At 37.2% G+C, this 21,950-nt stretch overlaps 1 protein-coding gene across 2 annotated transcripts in view; it reads right to left on the reverse strand.

Annotated features, from left to right (window-relative positions):
* Positions 1 to 21,950, reverse strand: part of LOC131437120 (atypical protein kinase C) — a 244,978-nt gene that overhangs the window by 217,062 nt on the left and 5,966 nt on the right. The gene's annotated exons all lie outside the window — the stretch shown is intronic.

Here is a 21,950-nt window from a genome sequence, read left to right on the forward strand (position 1 = left end):
CATAACTGACATTAGAAGAAGATGATGACGAGGTCGATCTACCTGTCAATAAATTGTTTTCGTTAGAAGACGAATTGGCAGGTGCCTTAGAAGAATTTTCAGGTATGTTCTGTAAATTTAAGGTCGTTGATTTGACTTGTTGTCTAAGCGAACGAGCGTTTAAAATTTTTTCCCTGACAGGACATTTCAAATAATTGGATTTATGATTTCCATTGCAATTTGAACATGAAAATTTATCAGTGGTTTCATTCATTGGACAAGCGTCTTTCGAATGCGATTTACCACAATTCTAACACCGTATATCCATATGACAATTTTTGGTTCCATGACCGAAGCCTTGGCAACGACGACATTGCGTTAAGTTTGCAATACGATTATGCCGTTTATAATGTTCCCAATGAATTTTAATGTGGGAAATGAAACGTACTTTTTCTAAAGTTTTCAAATTGTTTACATCACTTCGATTGAAGTGTATTAGGTAAAGTTCATGGGAAATTCCAGAGCGTGGTTTAGAAGTACCATTCGCTCTTTTTTTCATAAGTATTACTTGGGAAGGGGCAAAACCAAGCAATTCTTTTAGTTCATTTTTAATTTCATCAATACTTTGATCATTTGATAATCCTTTCAAGACAGCCTTGAAGGGTCTGTCTGATTTTATATCATATGAATAAAATTTATGAAGTTTTTCGGACAAATATCGAATGAGACGTTCGTTATCTTCCAATCCATCCACCAAGACTCGACATTCTCCTCTTCGTCCGATTTGAAATGAGACTTTTACTTCCGGGAGAAAAGTAGAAAGCTCAGTACGGAATGCTTTGAAGTCGGAAATCATCACCGTCACTGGTGGCATAGATTGATGTTTCTTCCCAGAACGACAAGCGTCCATTTTGGGAATTTTTGAAGAATTTTCTTCTATGTCGCTACAATCGGATTCAGGAAGAATCTCGTAAATATTGTTAGACGGCATAGGATCAACGGAAGGGAAATCCGTCCGTTGTCTTTTATTTTTACATTCAGATTCTATAAGATCGTGAATGTTATTAGAAAAATGTTGAATAACGGATTGTGATTTATTCCGTATTGAATTATTTTTAGCCTTAGGCTTGTTGCCTTTCCGGTTGGACGCAGGCATTTTTGAAATTAATGAAATTTTAAATTAAATTAACTAGGCTAAATTAGTCTTCGATTAGACTCCTAGCTAGCCTTAAAAAAGGCTGATTAATTTCTTAGTCACTCTAATATCACTCTTTGTATCACTTAGTCACTCTAATATCACTCTTTGTATCACTTAGTCACTTAGTTAGTGATTCAGGTAGCCTTGAAAAAGACTGAAGCCTTGAATCAATGAAACTCTAGGTAGCCAGAAAAAAAAAAAATTCCAGGAGCCAAGAGCTATACGCGTGCGGTGCGAACGACTGTTCAACACCGACTGGATATTACGGACTCTTGATCTTACATTTTGGCCGTTGTACACGACGTCGAAGAGAATTTATAAATACAATAATGCAATATTATTAACAAATGCTCAATCAACTATATGACAGAAGTAAACTGACAGATTTACTTGTTTCGTCATCTTTTGTAAAACACGGAAAACTTATTTATAGTTCTAGATACACAAAAATTCTTAGTAATACAATTACATATTATAAATGTACATAAGCAAACCAAACATTTTCAGATTGCATTATTCCAGGAATTGAGCATTGTCAAATTACAGTAGCGAAATCATAAAATCTAATCAGTTCTTCAATTTTTAAAGTTACAAAATGAACTTTCTTCGAATTCGATTTCCAATCTACAGTTCCTTCTTTAACACAAAGAACGAAAGAGCAACTAGGTTCGCTACCGAATATAACAATGGGCATGCGACTAATGAAGCCTTACCCTTCTTACATGTTTCTTTAAAAAAGATTGAAAGAATTCTTGTAGAAATTTTCAATTTTTAGAAATCTTGAACGTATTTTTTCTAAACTTTAGATACTATTTCTCTACAAACTTGAGTGTAATCTAATAAGTTCGTGAATGAAGGTTCTGATATCCCAAGTAGTCATTATGAGCTTCAAGCCGTAATCTTTTTATGCTCAGTTTCGATCTGAGAGTCTTTGATTGACCGTTATTTTATTAGATTTTTTGGACAAAGGCAAACATGATTGCGATGATACCCATGCAAGTAACAATAATTGGTTTAATGTACACATTCACACTACGAACGATGAGCTGCATCCCAGAAATATTTTATTTTGTATGGCTTCAATATAATTGACAATTAATCAAATAAATTGTCTACTGATGAAGCAGAGACACAGAGAGTTTATACGAAAATAAAGAAAACTAAAACTCCAATGATCTAAACACTCACGTATTTTTTTTTTGCCTGATAGATTCTATACGCATTCATTGTATTTTTTTGTATTATTGTATTCTTATCTTCAGCACATATCGGATATATTTTTCCTCTTTCTCGTATTTTCAACCCGCAAAAGGCACCGATTTGTTCAATTCTAACGACGAACAGTATTAATGTCGATAGCAGGTTCCAGAGAGAGCCTAAGAAAAAAGCTTCTGTTTACACTGCCACCAAAAGCAATCGGAACGAGCTGCATAGATTGAATTCGAATGACTCCATCAGGCTTCGATCCTGCCGTCCGGTCTGTCGTAGCATAATGGAAGAGAAGGGAGGCTGGCTCAACATGCCTTTTCCTGACTGCTTGAACTGGAGCAAAATAAATAATTCATTCGGTAATTTTCCCTTCCACTCCTCTAAGCTCATCGTTTCTGCTCGTATGCAGTTACCGGTGTGGAAAGGTGCTCGAAAACTTAACTGAACCTGATTACATTCTTTGTGTGGTACGGCAAAGTGCCGCTCCATTATCTTCATTTCAGCAAATTAACTTTGCTCTGACGTCGCATGGAAAACCAGAATTCCATCGTCTAGAACGAATAAGTTGAGAGTCCGTCATCATGTTGCAACAGAGATCGAAAGGATGCCGTCGTGCTGTCGTCCTTGTTTATGGAGCACGCCACAAGGGGAGAACAACTCGGAAAGTGATCAACAAAACAAAAGTTTATCTTGTCGGGTGGAACGCTCAACGGTTGCGATTGTTTTGGCTGTAGATACGCCGACAGACGAAATACATTTCTCGATGAGCAAGAATCAAGCGAAAGCTCAGGAAGTTTAATCAAATTAATGTAAGACAGACAACGGCAGTGTTTCCAAGAGCACTCGACTTGAGAGGCGGAATTCAACAGCTTCCTATTCTTTCTTTCTTTCAGGACAATCCCCGCCGGTCAGGATTGATGGGGTGTTTCGAAGCTCAATGATGAGAACTATGACGATAAATGGAACTAGATGAGCTTCTCTAAAATATCGTGAGGTTACCTTGCTAGTACAATAGAAATAAAAAATCCATATCGGCTTAGCGCACTATGTCAAGTTTCGTTTGCTATTTCGAAAGACATTTCCACTAAGAACACTGGCGTGATGATGGGTTTCACGATAGTTAAAGCAAAACATGAGCGAACATTGTTTCAACCTAATCAAATTGTTTAACAGCGAAACAAACTTTGTCGTTGTAAAAGCGATATGTGTTGAAGTAGCATGCGTTTCTTGTATGCACAAAGCGCAAATCCAATTCAAATATTTGAAACGTTTCCATTACTTAGGGGTGAACCATCATTTTATGGGTTCATTCAAACAAAATTGATATTATATTCCATTACTCTTGAAACACAAAATTTAAATATCATTGCAAAATTCCTAATTCAAACATCGAAATACCACACTCTAAGTTTAAAATTCAAAAAATTTGATTCCACATACCATAGGATAAATAATCCAACAACTAAATATATTTAAAACAATATGTCTTGGATTAGTTCTCTTTCGTATCATGCCGCTTACAGTCGGGCCGTCAGTAACAGACAACAGTTCTATCGAACATGTTAGTTATGGTTGATGATAGGCAATTCATATTTTGGGCTTCAGTGAATAAAGTTAGATATTTCAAAACATACTGCGAGTCGTTCTGAATTCTTCCGGGAGTGCAGAATGGTGTCGCTTTTGTAAAATCTCTAAATCCTCTCGGGGGTTGGAGGTTTTATTAGCTGTGCTTCATCAGAAAGAACGCACACAGTAACAAACTTAAATAGGTTTTACAGCAGACTGTTCGGGACCTCGTAGAGGTTCAGAATTTACTTCTGCTTCCACTAAATGTGATCCCCAGTAGATTGTTCAGCATTCCTTAAGGGTGCAGAATTTATTTCTGCTTTTTTGTGTTTTTGTGTCGTCAATTTTCCCTATCCTCCTAGTCCAAACCTTACCGTTTCCCTTAAATCTTTCCCTCTTGTATATCGGGAAAATGATGCTAAAAACAAATTGATGGCAAAGCACAAATCTCCAAATATCAAGGGAAAGGTGCCATTTAAGCCAATTTTTTCTGATTCCTGAAGATAGTTATACTTCGTTTATTATGAGAACGATGAATTCAAATTCACTGCTGAGAATAATAATGTGCATAGTGCCGAACATGGAAACATTACTTACGATTAACGTCGATGTTACTGTCATGAAAGTACACATGTACGACCATCCTTAGAATGCTGTCGAGTGTTTTGCTCGGAAACACATATCACAACCATATCTCGATTGCACGGTTTTAATTGTGGGACTATAAATTAACAAAATTACTAATGATTTGAGAAAATGTTATTAAATACACCCTCAATAATGGTCATGATGTTATGAGTTATTTTCTTATATTTTATATATTTTTAATACGTTTGTTATTAAGTAGCACTTCTTGTGAAGTTCAGTTTAAACTACACTACTCAGAATCATTAAAATAACACACCTGCAAAGAAAGAAACACGAAACATTAACAATTGCGTATGTACCAGTTTTTAACTTAAACACCCAGAAAAAATAGAGTATTGCTTCTTATAAAATTGCCACATTCACAGGTGTACTTCAAATCTATTTCTATTTATTTCGTGAACAGAGCCCTTTAATGACAAGGGAACTGTTGTGGTTATTTCATTCGATATTTTCCCCCATCTTACTGGTAATTTGAATACCTTGTCAGTAGATCCGACTGTTTATGGGCTTTTCATAAGAATCGACTCTCTGCCCGATGAGGTAAAGAAATGGTAGTCGATAGGGGCCAGGTCTGGTGAGTAAGCTTGCATGTAAGTGTAAATAAGCCGCATTTCTCACTGGAGACTTTCCAGCGTATCGCGAAACGTTTTTCGACGTGTGAGATGGTGAATTGTCGTGGAGCAAATCACCTTTTCTGTCTTTCTTCATATTCTGGTCAGATTTTTGTAATTTTCGTTCTTGGTAGCGAACACCGTTGATTGAACATGAAAAATGAACATGAAAAGCAATGCATGGCGCAAATAGTCAAAATTTGGGTCAAACGTTCGAACGCATCAAACATAGAATGTCATTTATCGGAAATTTAATTAGGAGCCCACCAGGTATTTCGAAGTTGCAACTAGTGCCCATCGTCCCGAGTTATCGGTCTTACAAGCCAGTTGTCGTATGTTCGAGTCCCTATCTGCACAAAAAGAAATAATGAAATCAATAGTAACATGGAATAGACATAGGTTGAATCGAAAGTTTGATTGAAAACCATCATCGATGCAAAACTAAATTAATTTCCATGGAGTTTTCAATGAATAGAACTGTATCTTTCATTGGACGTTCATTTACCTGCTCCAAATATGTGCATGAAACTAGATGTAAATCCACAAAATATTTTTATCTTTTTATCATTGCACTTTCGAGCAGAACTCGCAATGAAACACCATCCGAATGTTGCATTTCTGTTCGAAAGTGCACAACCAGAGCAATCCACGCCACCAGTGTTTTTCAATGAAAAACGGCATGAGTGTGCGATCTCATTCAAACATCGACCGTTTACTTCAATCCAGGTGCGGTGAGAGGAATAGCAAAAATGTCAACAATGTACGTTATACTATATTTTGATAGAACTACTCGAAAGCAATAACTCTTTATTTCAACTTGTCTTCTGAAATCAAATGCTTACATGTAAACAGGAAGTAAGTATACGATTTTTGGAATTTCAAATAGGATGCAATATATCTGCATAAGTTTTAAGTTTTAAAACTATAACATCGTTGTGTCCCAATTTCTAACATCAGTTCTTCTGACTTCACGAATTTGGAACTCCGGATATTTCAAATATCGGTATACAGTTGAAACCAAGTGTCAGTTTTTTATGCATATTATTTTGTGCTAGAACAAGTTAACATGGAGAGTACTAAGAAAACGGTCATGTTTTGTTCAATTTTCGGTACGGTTTATCGTTTCAATAATGAGTAGAATTGATCCGGAAACGCAAAAGAAAATTCTGCACACTTGGTGCTCAGAAAGTGGTGTCACGTACAACGAAATTGCAAAACGGGTGAAAGTGCACCACACAAGTGTCAAAAATATTATCGAGAAGTTCGGTAAGACCCTTTCCATGAAGGATTTCTCCCGATCCGGTAGGAAAACGGGTCCCAGCCAGCCCGGCCGGGACTTGAAAGTGGTTGAGTACATTAGGAAAAACCCATCGGCGTCGACACGGGATTTGACCAAGCAGTTCGACACCAGCATCGGGATGATTCAACGGATCAAAGTTCGGCACTTCCTGAAAACGTACAAGAAACAGAAGGTGCCGAAAAAGTCCCTGGTACAGCAAGTTCAGGTCAAAACAAGAGCGCGAAAACTGTATAACCCGATTCTACAGAATAAAGACGGATGCATCCTGATCGACGACGAAACCTACGCCAAGGAAGACTCTCGAGTGCTGCCCGGACCGCAATATTATACGAAATCGGTGTACCAGGACCTGGACGACGCTGACACCACGGTGGCGATGGAAAAGTTTGGGCAGAAGGTGTTGGTCTGGCCAGCAATTTGTACCTGTGGTTTGCGGTCGTCGATTTTCTTCACGAAGGGCACAATTAACGCCAAGGTGTACGAGGAAGAATGTTTGAAGAAGAGAATGCTGCCACTGTACAGAAAGCATAAGGCTCCTTCTCTCTTCTGGCCGGATTTGGCTTCAGCCCACTACGCCAACTCCGTTCTACAGTGGTTGTCAAAAAATAATGTACAATTCGTGGAAAAGGACATCAACCCACCGAACTGCACAGATCTTCGGCCAATTGAAAGGTATTGGGCAATTGTGAAGTGGCACTTTCGGAAGGATGGTACAGTGTCCCAAAACATGCAGTAGTTAAAAAAAACTGGACAGCTGCCACCAGGAAAGTCACAAAAGTAACTGTGCAGAATTTAATGAAGAATGTCAAGTCCAAAGTGCGAGCGTTTCACAGAAACTAAGATTTTTTTCAACATAAACAGTAAAATGCATAAAAATGTAATTTTTCTACTATATATCGAAAATTGATGTCAAAATATGTTTTTTTTTCGGTTTTTCATTCAATAAACAATGTTGCTAACTACTTTTCGAAACACTCCTTAATCCTGTGATTTCGGAACTGATAGTCGGATCGAGAAGAGAAATTGTATGACACCAGAAAATTATTCCTTTGAATCTAAACGTGTAAAAATCGATTAAGCATTCCATAAGATGTTGAAGTGCGTTCCACTTTAGAGGTTTTGGTCATTATTTACTGTACCAACAGAACCGGTATTCAGGGGCCAGCATAACCCAAAACGGTTCGTATGACGAATAAATTGGAATAGTATTGAGCCTAACTTTGAAGATTTGTTAGTATCGTCATCTTCAATAACGGTTTGAATTTTAAATATTCAGCACCCTGTAATTCCAGAATCGGAAATCGGAATTGGATAAAATTCGTTAATTTTATATGGGGCCACAATTTTTTTAATATGAATCTTTGTTTACAAAATTCGTTTTGATTTTCTTTGAGAAAACGGGAAATTTTTAGATATTTTTCAGGATAGAAAACAGAATTTTACGGGATCTTAGCACCTTTCATTTGCATCTTAGATGAAGAAAATCGGCTCAACCATCTTCGCGAAAAATGAGTGATATTATTTTAATTTCTATTCACATATCATAGTCGGATCCAAACGGAATTCTTGAACCTTTTATGAAAGCATAAGGCTTTTCATAGGAATCTATGTTTGTAGAAAATGGTTAAGTCATTTCCAAGAAAATTGAGTGAAATTATTTTTCACACACATTCATCTACTGACTTCGATGAACTGATTCGAATGGTATATGTTAGTGTTATGTTCGATTATGTTGACAAAAACGAACCATGCTAAAATCGAAATGAGGTAAACTGTCATGGAGAAGAATGCAGTACACAACCTATTTGCTGCTTAGAAACAATTGGATACAATAGTATTTAAAATCGTGTTTCACTTTGCTCTCAAGCATAAAAATCGGCCCAGCTACCTCTGAGATCTACGGCTCTTTGTTCTTGTACAAACATATAAACAAAATAAAGAATCAATTCAACAAATAAAAAAAAAATAAACAGATAATGTCAATTCAAAACTATAAGCTACATAGTATGCGAGAGGGATACTATACTAAAATCTGAATCGAGCATTCTATTCGCATAAATAATTCTATATGTCCTATTCAGCTAGGTCAAGGAACACCCGGCTCGCTCAAACCAAAATCTACAGTCGCAATAACCAGAGCACTATCGTCAGTGGAACAAACGCTGGTGGCGGTCAAAGCAAAAACCTTCATGATCCTGCTCCACTGCAGTTTGGTGCTAAGGCTTTAAAGAGACAGGGCCTTTGTTTTAAAGTTCCATATCTCCCCTGTCGCACTGTCCCTCGGGTTGCGACACAGAAACCACTGAAATCGGAAACGGTGAAGCATCGACCTTCCACAATGTGGAATCTAGACCACTAGCTCAGAGTGGTTGGATGCAGTGCATAATAGTAACACACACACACATACATGATTATCAACATGTAAGGTGCATCGGTAAGCAAGAAGCAGGCATTAATTAAGTTTAATTACAGTCAAATTTGAGGCTGCTTTCACCCGTTTATGCTAACACCAACAACAACAACAACCACAATAATAGTAATAACATCAGCACAGCCGGTGAACCGGTGAATCATATTTGCGCAGCGAGCAGAAAAACGGTTCGTCCGGAAAAGCACTTTCCTCGTGACCATTTGTAAAGTGGCGCAAATCCCTAGAACGACCACATCAGCCACTGAACCGAGGTGGCAGTGCTGCGGTCTGTTGATTTATCTACTAGATGCATTTTCGGTTTCTGAGAACGAAATACACAGGGAGGAGTGAAGGGAGGAAGCTTGTACCAACATCTTCCTGAGGGGGAAGAGAATGGTAAAAGCAAGCAATAGGTCAGCACGTACCATTCAACCGTGACTCTGATGCTACTGATTTAAACCTATTAGGCACGATGCGCCACCCGATTGGCATACGAAAACCGTTCATCCTTTTGCGTTTAAGCAGAATTGCATGTATGTGAACATGCACCCAAGGATCTTTGGTTTCGAGAAGCTGATTGGAATGGTCGATTCAGACGTGGGTTAGCTGCAATCTTGATGGTGACGATGGCATCGATGCTGTTGCTACTGCTGATAATTATGATGGTATTTCACTTGACACCGCTGCAGGCCTGCATAGAGAAGGATGTGACGCTACGACCGTGAAGCTTTGATCGGGATTCGGTAGCAACGTCGAATCATCTTATTCTGGACTAATTACTTAGACACTATTAAATCGCGTGAGTCATCTAATGGTCGTACTATATCATAAGCAAATCAGTAGAGTGGTTTGTGGTAGCTTTGTTTACTTCTAATTGGCTGAAAGTTGATTATTGCCTAACGAAGCATAATCATTATAAATCTAAAGATAACTAAAATAATTATTGAACTAATGAAGTTGCAGTGTTATGACGCCGACAATGAATCAAGTCTATCCACCATTACATGCAAAAAAGGTATACGAACTCTTTGAGTTTCATAATTTTGGGTAGAATCATTCGCTATAAAATATTATCAGATCGGAATTTTTGATGCCAAAAGTCTTAGAATTGCATGAAACGTCGATATTTAGTGCCATCTTGAAAAAAATTTCAAAAAATCAACTTTCTGGGACTTAGAAAAAATCTCAAAATCCCAGAAAGTCGATTTCCCCTAAAAAAAATTTTTTTTTGAGATGACATTTAATCTCGACGTTTCATGCAATTCTAAGACGTTTGACATAAAAAAATTACAATGTCGGTAATCTCATGTACTCCGCCCTATGGTAATTTTTCAAGATCGAACATTTTCAAACCTTAACCACCTTAATTTTGCATGGGGACTGTTTTCGAGGTGCTTAAACTTTCGAACAATAGCGCTTAACAAAATTAGAGGTATTCCCAAAATATTGGAACTCTTATACCTTATGATCAAAAAAGAACCGGAATTTTCATTTTAAAATTCCCGCGCTTGTCCAATCGGTAAACTTTTATTCTCTCAACGTTGGCAACACTTTTATACACATTCTGTCAAATTTTGACGCATATCGTACGTATTAGCGATACAACGAACAACGTGTTTTGTCGGTAAGTCACAGCTATTTGATCTTCGAACTTGATCAATGGCCCGACAGTAGCTTTCAAACGAGTATAAGTTTGTTAAAATCGGTTCAACCATCTTTGAGAAAATTGAGCGCATAAAAATACAATGCGTTTTGTCGGTTACGTTACTTATACAATCATAACTCCGGAACCAAAAGTCAGAAATTTCATATTCGAACTTGATCAATGGCCCGACAGTAGCTTTCAAACGAGCATAAGTTTGTTAAAATCGGCTCAGCCATCTCTGAGAAAATTGAGCGCATAAAAATACAATGCGTTTTGTCGGTTACGTTACTTATACAATCATAACTCCGGAACCAAAAGTCAGAAATTTCATCTTCGAACTTGATCAATGGCCCGACAGTAGCTTTCAAACGAGCATAAGTTTGTTAAAATCGGCTCAGCCATCTCTGAGAAAATTGAGCGCGTTAAAATATCTTCGAACAGTGCACACACGCACACACAGACACACTTATACATTTTCCGATCTCGTCGAACTGAGTCGAATGGTATATAACACTATGGGTCTCCGAGGCTCCGTTCAAAAGTCGGGTTTTCCAGCAATTCTAATACCTTTCTATAGAGAAAGGCAAAAAGTTTCTATGGGCATTAATTAATAAATCATATGTATTGGAACAGTTTACGTTGTTTGCATTTAGAATCTTAAAATTAATATGAAAATCGGTTAAATCTTTGACAAATCGAAGCGAGTTTAGAGTTTTTTACTAAAAAACTTCCGAAACCTGGGTACTTGTATAGCCAAAGTCGATTTGTTGGATCATCAACTAACAAGTTCATTTTATTGGAACAGTTTCAAACGCGATTTCGAAGAATTACAAACCATTTGTCGTGTGTTCGAGCCGTGACCTGGAAGGATTCGCAGTGTCAATAGGAGCGTATAGGGTATCTCAGAATGTCTGAACACGACTGTTTTCAGATAATTTTCCCAGTCTCAACGTTTCACTGGCGGTTATTAAGCATCGGAGTAGCTCATAACGCAATTCGGAAGCATGGACAAGGAAAAATATGGACGTAAATTTGGCCCTATGTACCATAACCTCAAGCAGCAAGTCGTGCAAGCTTATATCCATAAAAAGGGTTCTTCCGTACGAGATGAGTCTAAACATCTGAGAATCACCTAGAAAATTGTCGATCGAACAAAGAAACGAAATGAACAGAGGACTTAAAAGAAGCAGACATGGCCAAAAAAGAAGTGAAAAACAAGCCGACATTATAATTCACAGGAATCAAATATACCCAAAAATAGAAATTTAAAAAAAAAATCAGTGACACGACCACATTGTCTAGTCTAGACTAGCCCCGGTCTCTACTAAAGTACTGAAAATGCCGATAAGACGATTTTCATTGAAAAGTTCGAAAAAAAAACAATAGTTTGGCCAGCAATTTGTGGGTGTGGAATGCTTTCGAGTCCATTTGTGACAACTGATACGATGATAAGTCTTCTTCTTAATCATGGTACCGGCAATGGATTTGTATTTGTGCATATTTGCGGAAACATGTCAAGGTACCGGATTCCATTACAACTTTTTAATAAAACTGAAAAACAGTATTTAAAATCTTTGGAAAAAAGCCTGTGCGTTCACCCCTTGACGTTCATTTGGATAAGTTTCGGAAATGTCATGTCGAACTGTAGTAGAGTATAAAAGAGAACAGAACAATGAACAAATTAGATTAACTCGAATTCTAAGCTCGTATTATTATTTTCAAATCGTGCTTAGGCTTCCTGGGACACCCTTTAAAACTTGCCATGCAATGGTTCTGTACAGCAAGAATTGGCTGTGAGGTTTGCTGAAACAGAATGGACAAAATCCAAAAATGGATTGTAGGGGAAGGTGTTCGGTTGCCGGCACCCCACCGCAACTTTTGACAGAAAGCAGATAGCGTCATTCCGATAAATCTCATGTGTGCGTAATAGCTGCACGTTCTTTTTGTGCCAAATACCGAAGCAAACAGACGCTTGTACTTTTTGCTGCTTGAATATCAACACAAAAGTTTTTTTCTGACTTTTTTTATAGAATCATAAAATGAAAAGCATCAATCGGAGTGGATTAAATATTTATGAGGTGAAATCGATCTATTTCGTGATTTAATACCGGATGTTTTAAAAATTTCGCTACCAAAGATTTTTTTGTCATTTTCAAAATGTCTACCGATTTCGGTTACCGGCACCCAAAGGTGTTCGGTTACCGGACCCCCATTTTTTTTTGACAAACCGTATGAAATCGTCAGTGATATGCAGGCTGCTGTCGAGACAAAGCAAGCCAAAGTTTCGGCCAAACATCTAGTTGCTCATACATCAGATGCTCCGGCTAAGAAAAAACGTGCAAGACCGGCCAAATCAACACCAAAAGCACCACCATCGGCCAAAAGAGCCAAGGCGAAGTTACCACCAGACAATGAAGATTTTTTTCCAAAACGCCTCCGAAAAGAATAAATTCTGGTTTTCCTTTGAATAATTGCATTCTTTACTTATATTTTTTTACGAAATTTCATGGGGTGCCGGTAACCGAACATCATTTTTGAAATGGCCAAAATTTCTCACTTTACTAAATTGATAATAAAATTTTTTCTATCAAATGATTCCACTTAGTTTCTTAATCAGGTGTTAACTAGGGACTTTGGTTTTCATTGATATATAGATGTCCGCATAATGTGCACTAAGTCAGAAGCTATGAGCTTGAAATAAAAGGATGCCGGTAGCCGAACACTCTCCCCTACTACAAAGACTCTGTTCTTATGGAAAAGTTTCTACGTTCCTTGTATCGTCACTTCAGGCGACGATTTAAAGTACTAGAACCGCTAGTTAGATCCGGATAGCAATGAAGAGCCAATTAAGGGACCTTGAGACATAGCCAGGTAACTGGTATAGTCAAAGTCGGTTAGATTGGCCATCAAATAACAAAACCGACCAAATGGAACAGTCTTTAGCAAGTTTCGAAGAGTTTTGACGTTTTTTGCATGGTCACTTAAGACGATGGTTTGAAAATTTTATCATTCTATAGCGGATTACCGATGATTATAATACTGAAACCGGAAGTTGGATCCAGATGAAAATCAAAAGTTTTTTGAGCACTATTTTCAGAGATCCGTATTTCTGACACTTCACGAAACGGACTGGTATAACTGAATTAAGTTTATTCGACCATCAACTAGCGAGTTCTACAAACTAGAAAAATTTATTAAGCAATTCTTAGGAGTTTCAGGTATCAGAATCAGGAATTACTTTGTGCACCAGCAATTATTTTATATCTTTTCGTCACAAGATATAAAATAATTGATGATCCACAAGTTTTTGAACGGGTTTAGATTCTATGATGTTTTAGTATTATAATATTTTTTCTGATTTTCAAAGGTCCAGAACATGACATGAAATAATTTTTTCATAAAAAGTTTATAAAAAAAATTTGAGAAAAAAAAATTCATTCTATAATTTTAAGTTTATTACAGATATGATTATACGGTTTCATTGAAAACGTGACAAAAAATTTCATCTTACAAAACCTTTAAGAAAAGTAAAAATGTTTAGAAAGTTTCTTTTATTCTTTTTCTTTGATATGCAATTATCTGATCTGGTGAAAAATCACGTTGCTTTCGACAACAACACCAAAAGAGTTGGCTCTAAACCACCAGCCTTCAGCCTATATTTATAGAATCCAGTCGCGACAGATGGAACCCACAACGAGCCATATTTCATCTTGAACGACTACTTCGGCAGACCGACTGGCACCTGAATGCAAACTTCTGCTCCGAGAAAGGTGGCAAAAAATTGCATCCACCAAAAACAGGACTCCCACTGAAACAATCATCCTTGAGCTGTGTAGGAAACAGAAATCCTAACCAATAAGTGTGAGTGGCTCACCAGATGTCAACTCGCGTTCCGCCGATGTCAGCGGGAATGGAAGATAACATAATTGAAATTAGCTACGAACTTTTGGCGTCAATCCAGAAGACCAGTGATCGCATCATCTACGCTCCCGACTGGTCGGTTGGTAAATGGAACAAAGAAAGCCAATTATTCTAATCGTATCAGTGGGAATTCTCGTTACGAATTGCACGTGGGAATCGACTGATATAATGTAATGATAGCTTCCTCTATCCCCTGATCCGCTCTTCTATCAAACACGAGTGAGATTTGTCGCCGGTAAGCGGCAGACCATCGGCAGGAAAATAATGACTCCTGTCTTGTCTGAACCTGTTGGCCATCGCGACGAAATGGAAATGAATGCAGTGCTATAAACCGAAAAGTCTGATATAGGCTCATTGCATAAGGACAAAAGCGCAGTCAATTTTTCCATCAATGTTTTAGTTATAACCGAATCCGAATATATAAACATTGTTTTGCCTTCAGTACGAAACAGCACCCCATTGCCGTAGCAGGAAAATTCTATTTCTATGCAAATACGGTCGGCACATGCGGGAGTATACATGCTACAGGAAAACTCATTCAAAATGCGAGTTTGATTGAGTGAAAATCTGATCCTAAAATAGATGTGCTATCATCGTGAAGAACGTATTGAAAATGAAGCGAACAGAAATCCTGAAAGTAAACTGAAACTGAACTGAAACTAATCATAACCTCGTCGAATCCTCTTCAAAAAATCCCATTAATAATAACGTTTTGCTCAGGGACCAGTAACTTACCACCCACTTATTTATCACCGTTATTATTTTGCCAGATCTGCACTTATTTGATACCTTATTAATTTTCTCAGAAGAAGATTTACCGATTTCTTAATATATTTACATTGTGAACCTAACATCACATCCGTTCTATTATAAAAGTGTAATTGTTTTTTTTTTTTCGTAAAACGAGAATTGTTTGAAACCCAACGAGAATACCAGCTAGAGAAATAGACAGAAAAACCAACTGCTCACGGTAGTCTGAGATGAAAGAAAAGTCTTGAAATGTCGAATAACCAACGAAAACAGTGAAAAAATATAAAACTCCGAGTTCGCTGCCACCTCCTAGCGAGGGTGGGTGACTATAAAGTGCTATTTAATTTATTCGGACTGCAAACCAATGTGAACAGACTTTCGACGGGAAAACTGCTGCAGACTGTTGTTTTTATAGAGCCAGTATAATCTTCTTTCAATGTTTTTTTTTCTGGACCGGAAAACGAAACCAGAGCTTGTGTCTCTTTTTTTATTTTTCTGACAATTCAAAGAGTTTAAAAGAATTATACGTCGAATAACGAACAGGATAAAAAAGGAACCGAATAATAAATTGTGATGATGTAATGAACAAACGAGTTTCATAATTCAGCCGATAAATCTAATGATCTAACGCCAAAGTGGAGAAAATGTGTAGATTCTTTTTCCAACGAATGGCAAAACATGTCAAAACTAGTGACCCCTGTTCTTTCCAGAAAATATCATTACTTCTAGATATTGGAGATAACGTTGCTTATCAGGGTTTGATACCAAAGCTTCGTCACGATTTTCTGATCTAAGAACATGTCAGTTTCAGTTCAGTGGGTGACTATAAAGTGCTATTTAATTTATTCGGACTGCAAACCAATGTGAACAGACTTTCGACGGGAAAACTGCTGCAGACTGTTGTTTTTATAGAGCCAGTATAATCTTCTTTCAATGTTTTTTTTTTCTGGACCGGAAAACGAAACCAGAGCTTGTGTCTCTTTTTTTATTTTTCTGACAATTCAAAGAGTTTAAAAGAATTATACGTCGAATAACGAACAGGATAAAAAAGGAACCGAATAATAAATTGTGATGATGTAATGAACAAACGAGTTTCATAATTCAGCCGATAAATCTAATGATCTAACGCCAAAGTGGAGAAAATGTGTAGATTCTTTTTCCAACGAATGGCAAAACATGTCAAAACTAGTGACCCCTGTTCTTTCCAGAAAATATCATTACTTCTAGATATTGGAGATAACGTTGCTTATCAGGGTTTGATACCAAAGCTTCGTCACGATTTTCTGATCTAAGAACATGTCAGTTTCAGTTCAGTTTCAATTCAGTTTCAGTTCAGTTTCAGTTCAGTTTCAGTTCAGTTTCAGTTCAGTTTCAGTTCAGTTTCAGTTCAGTTTCAGTTCAGTTTCAGTTCAGTTTCAGTTCAGTTTCAGTTCAGGTGCAGTTCAGTTTCAGTACAGTTTCAGTACAGTTTCAGTACAGTTTCAGTTTAGTTTCAGTTCAGTTTCAGTTCAGTTTCAGTTCAATTTCAGTTCAATTTCAGTTCAGTTTCAGTTCAGTTCAGTTTCAGTTCAGTTTCAGTTCAGTTTCAGTTCAGTTTCAGTTCAGTTTCAGTTCAGTTTTAGTTCAGTTTCAGTTCAGTTTCAGTTCAGTTTCAGTTCAGTTTCAGTTCAGTTTCAGTTCAGTTTCAGTTCAGTTTCAGTTCAGTTTCAGTTCAGTTTCAGTTCAGTTTCAGTTCAGTTTCAGTTCAGTTTCAGTTCAGTTTCAGTTCAGTTTCAGTTCAGTTTCAGTTCAGTTTCAGTTCAGTTTCAGTTCAGTTTCAGTTCAGTTTCAGTTCAGTTTCAGTTCAGTTTCAGTTCAGTTTCAGTTCAGTTTCAGTTCAGTTTCAGTTCAGTTTCAGTTCAGTTTCAGTTCAGTTTCAGTTCAGTTTCAGTTCAGTTTCAGTTCAGTTTCAGTTCAGTTTCAGTTCAGTTTCAGTTCAGTTTCAGTTCAGTTTCAGTTCAGTTTCAGTTCAGTTTCAGTTCAGTTTCAGTTCAGTTTCAGTTCAGTTTCAGTTCAGTTTCAGTTCAGTTTCAGTTTCAGTTTCAGTTTCAGTTTCAGTTTCAGTTTCAGTTTCAGTTTCAGTTTCAGTTTCAGTTTCAGTTTCAGTTTCAGTTCAGTTTCAGTTCAGTTTCAGTTCAGTTTCAGTTCAGTTTCAGTTCAGTTTCAGTTCAGTTTCAGTTCAGTTTCAGTTCAGTTTCAGTTCAGTTTCAGTTCAGTTTCAGTTCAGTTTCAGTTCAGTTTCAGTTCAGTTTCAGTTCAGTTTCAGTTTCAGTTTCAGTTTCAGTTTCAGTTTCAGTTTCAGTTTCAGTTTCAGTTTCAGTTTCAGTTTCAGTTTCAGTTTCAGTTTCAGTTCAGTTTCAGTTCAGTTTCAGTTCAGTTTCAGTTCAGTTTCAGTTCAGTTTCAGTTCAGTTTCAGTTCAGTTTCAGTTCAGTTTCAGTTCAGTTTCAGTTCAGTTTCAGTTCAGTTTCAGTTCAGTTTCAGTTTCAGTTTCAGTTTCAGTTTCAGTTTCAGTTTCAGTTTCAGTTTCAGTTTCAGTTTCAGTTTCAGTTTCAGTTTCAGTTTCAGTTTCAGTTCAGTTTCAGTTCAGTTTCAGTTCAGTTTCAGTTCAGTTTCAGTTCAGTTTCAGTTCAGTTTCAGTTCAGTTTCAGTTCAGTTTCAGTTCAGTTTCAGTTCAGTTTCAGTTCAGTTTCAGTTCAGTTTCAGTTCAGTTTCAGTTCAGTTTCAGTTCAGTTTCAGTTCAGTTTCAGTTCAGTTTCAGTTCAGTTTCAGTTCAGTTTCAGTTCAGTTTCAGTTCAGTTTCAGTTTCAGTTTCAGTTTCAGTTTCAGTTTCAGTTTCAGTTTCAGTTTCAGTTTCAGTTTCAGTTTCAGTTTCAGTTCAGTTTCAGTTCAGTTTCAGTTCAGTTTCAGTTCAGTTTCAGTTCAGTTTCAGTTCAGTTTCAGTTCAGTTTCAGTTCAGTTTCAGTTCAGTTTCAGTTCAGTTTCAGTTCAGTTTCAGTTCAGTTTCAGTTTCAGTTTCAGTTTCAGTTTCAGTTTCAGTTTCAGTTTCAGTTTCAGTTTCAGTTTCAGTTTCAGTTTCAGTTTCAGTTTCAGTTTCAGTTTCAGTTTCAGTTCAGTTTCAGTTCAGTTTCAGTTCAGTTTCAGTTCAGTTTCAGTTCAGTTTCAGTTCAGTTTCAGTTCAGTTTCAGTTCAGGTGCAGTTCAGTTTCAGTTCAGTTTCAGTTCAGTTTCAGTTCAGTTTCAGTTCAGTTTCAGTTCAGTTTCAGTTCAGTTTCAGTTCAGTTTCAGTTCAGTTTCAGTTCAGTTTCAGTTCAGTTTCAGTTCAGTTTCAGTTCAGTTTCAGTTCAGTTTCAGTTCAGTTTCAGTTCAGTTTCAGTTCAGTTTCAGTTCAGTTTCAGTTCAGTTTCAGTTCAGTTTCAGTTCAGTTTCAGTTCAGTTTCAGTTCAGTTTCAGTTCAGTTTCAGTTCAGTTTCAGTTCAGTTTCAGTTCAGTTTCAGTTCAGTTTCAGTTCAGTTTCAGTTCAGTTTCAGTTCAGTTTCAGTTCAGTTTCAGTTCAGTTTCAGTTCAGTTTCAGTTCAGTTTCAGTTCAGTTTCAGTTCAGTTTCAGTTCAGTTTCAGTTCAGTTTCAGTTCAGTTTCAGTTCAGTTTCAGTTCAGTTTCAGTTCAGTTTCAGTTCAGTTTCAGTTCAGTTTCAGTTCAGTTTCAGTTCAGTTTCAGTTCAGTTTCAGTTCAGTTTCAGTTCAGTTTCAGTTCAGTTTCAGTTCAGTTTCAGTTCAGTTCAGTTTCAGTTCAGTTTCAGTTCAGTTTCAGTTCAGTTTCAGTTCAGTTTCAGTTCAGTTTCAGTTCAGTTTCAGTTCAGTTTCAGTTCAGTTCAGTTTCAGTTCAGTTTCAGTTCAGTTTCAGTTCAGTTTCAGTTCAGTTTCAGTTCAGTTCAGTTTCAGTTCAGTTTCAGTTCAGTTTCAGTTCAGTTTCAGTTCAGTTTCAGTTCAGTTTCAGTTCAGTTTCAGTTTCAGTTTCAGTTTCAGTTTCAGTTCAGTTTCAGTTCAGTTTCAGTTCAGTTTCAGTTCAGTTTCAGTTCAGTTTCAGTTCAGTTTCAGTTCAGTTTCAGTTCAGTTTCAGTTCAGTTTCAGTTTCAGTTTCAGTTTCAGTTTCAGTTTCAGTTTCAGTTTCAGTTTCAGTTTCAGTTTCAGTTTCAGTTTCAGTTTCAGTTTCAGTTTCAGTTTCAGTTTCAGTTCAGTTTCAGTTCAGTTTCAGTTCAGTTTCAGTTCAGTTTCAGTTCAGTTTCAGTTCAGTTTCAGTTCAGTTTCAGTTCAGTTTCAGTTCAGTTTCAGTTCAGTTTCAGTTCAGGTGCAGTTCAGTTTCAGTTCAGTTTCAGTTCAGTTTCAGTTCAGTTTCAGTTCAGTTTCAGTTCAGTTTCAGTTCAGTTTCAGTTCAGTTTCAGTTCAGTTTCAGTTCAGTTTCAGTTCAGTTTCAGTTCAGTTTCAGTTCAGTTTCAGTTCAGTTTCAGTTCAGTTTCAGTTCAGTTTCAGTTCAGTTTCAGTTCAGTTTCAGTTCAGTTTCAGTTCAGTTTCAGTTCAGTTTCAGTTCAGTTTCAGTTCAGTTTCAGTTCAGTTTCAGTTCAGTTTCAGTTCAGTTTCAGTTCAGTTTCAGTTCAGTTTCAGTTCAGTTTCAGTTCAGTTTCAGTTCAGTTTCAGTTCAGTTTCAGTTCAGTTTCAGTTCAGTTTCAGTTCAGTTTCAGTTCAGTTTCAGTTCAGTTTCAGTTCAGTTTCAGTTCAGTTTCAGTTCAGTTTCAGTTCAGTTTCAGTTCAGTTTCAGTTCAGTTTCAGTTCAGTTTCAGTTCAGTTTCAGTTCAGTTTCAGTTCAGTTTCAGTTCAGTTTCAGTTCAGTTTCAGTTCAGTTTCAGTTCAGTTCAGTTTCAGTTCAGTTTCAGTTCAGTTTCAGTTCAGTTTCAGTTCAGTTTCAGTTCAGTTCCGGTTAAGTATGTACTCGTTTTAATCACGATGTGCCCGTTCTAATTATTACATATTATAACTTCTACGAGTATTATCAGATCACCTGTAATCGAGCAAATAATCTTTCAGATTCTGATGTTGTAAAAAATAAAAACAAAACAAATATCAAGCGTTGTTCCATTGTTTGAACTCTTCCAATTTTTTTAAATTGGTCGAAATTTATTCTAGAAACGGGTTAACCTTTTGCCCAGGACCTCTCGCCGTTTTCGATTTAAAATAAATGTTTGATACTTTATTACTACCTCCTTTTGGATGAATAACTGCTATTGTGTTTCTATATACACTTAACGAGGGATGAAAACCGACGGAACAGCAATCACTATGATTTCCACATACCAAATTTGACAAATGACATACCCAAACAAAAAATGAACAAGTAATTTATTCTTATTATGAATAACAACCTACATGTCATCCTTCTATCATCCAGCAGTGATCTACGAGAAGGTCTGCAAACACCAGATAAAGAAGGACTACTCATCCCTATTTATTTCATCGGATTACCATTTTCCTTCATTTATTATTTATTATTCAGCAAAACTGAAACAACAGTCAATCAGCCCTCAGCAGCCGAGGATTGTACTGAACAGCTATAACGCAAACCCACAAGCAGCAGGCTCATCCAACAGCACAACAACAATGTCAATTCTCGACAGGTGAGCAGGGATTCAGAGCATGCGAAAACAATGTAAAACGATTTAGGATTACATAACCAATGCCATTTGAAGGACCACTTTTTACTGTCTCCCGCATCGCGATCTACTACGTGATCCCAAGGGCAAACGAATTCCCTCAGCGCAATTCAAATCCACATTCGCTTAGGGTGTACAGCTAGATACACACACATAAAAACGTCCATTCCGGTACCATCGCGTTTGGCTCCTATTCCAACGCATTAGTGTTCGCCAGCTGGGACCTGCGATAGTTGGTTGGAATCATTTGACCATCATCCTTTATCGTAGGAAAACAATGTGAATACATCCCAGTCCTAACTACTAGTTGTAGTCTTCTTCCTCCAATTCGACTTCGTTCGTGATAACAGTTCTCGAGACAAAAAAATGGAAGCCAGGGTCCATCGTGAGATCAGAATCGTCATCTATTTTTCCTTCAGCATCCGGAAGCATTTAAAAGTTTACAATCTGTTCCACTCGCAACGACTGTGCCGCTTTTTCACACGCCAGACGTTGGAAGGTCGTCTCCACCATGACCGGAAAGATTTAGCAAATTGTTTGTCGGGGTCGCTTACAGTTTGTTACATTCGACTGATGCAAGTTAGATTTTTTGTGTCAGATTTTTCCGACAAAAGTTTGCTGCTGATGAAAACCTAATTCAGGCATAAACATTTTGTTCCATCCGATAGGTCCTTTTAGGGATAGGTCCTTTCAGGCATTTAGTGCAAACTTACAGAGTGTTTTACAAAAAGCATTAACTTCATCGATTAAAGTAGAACCGTGAGGTGACGTTTTCAATTCAACATAAACTGCTACTAGCCAAATACAAGGACATCACATTGTTTGCAAAAAAATTGATTGAGAATATTGCAAAAAAGCAGTTCCTTCCTGCAAAAAAAACAAGCAAAATGTCAAACTTCTCCTGTTGCAATAATTCTAGTTCAAACTGTTAGGACAGCATCTAAACGGGCGCTTGTGGCAGATTACCATTCAG

This window comes from Malaya genurostris, chromosome 3 (assembly GCF_030247185.1).
Source record: "Malaya genurostris strain Urasoe2022 chromosome 3, Malgen_1.1, whole genome shotgun sequence".
Classification (NCBI taxonomy): Eukaryota; Metazoa; Arthropoda; class Insecta; order Diptera; family Culicidae; genus Malaya; species Malaya genurostris.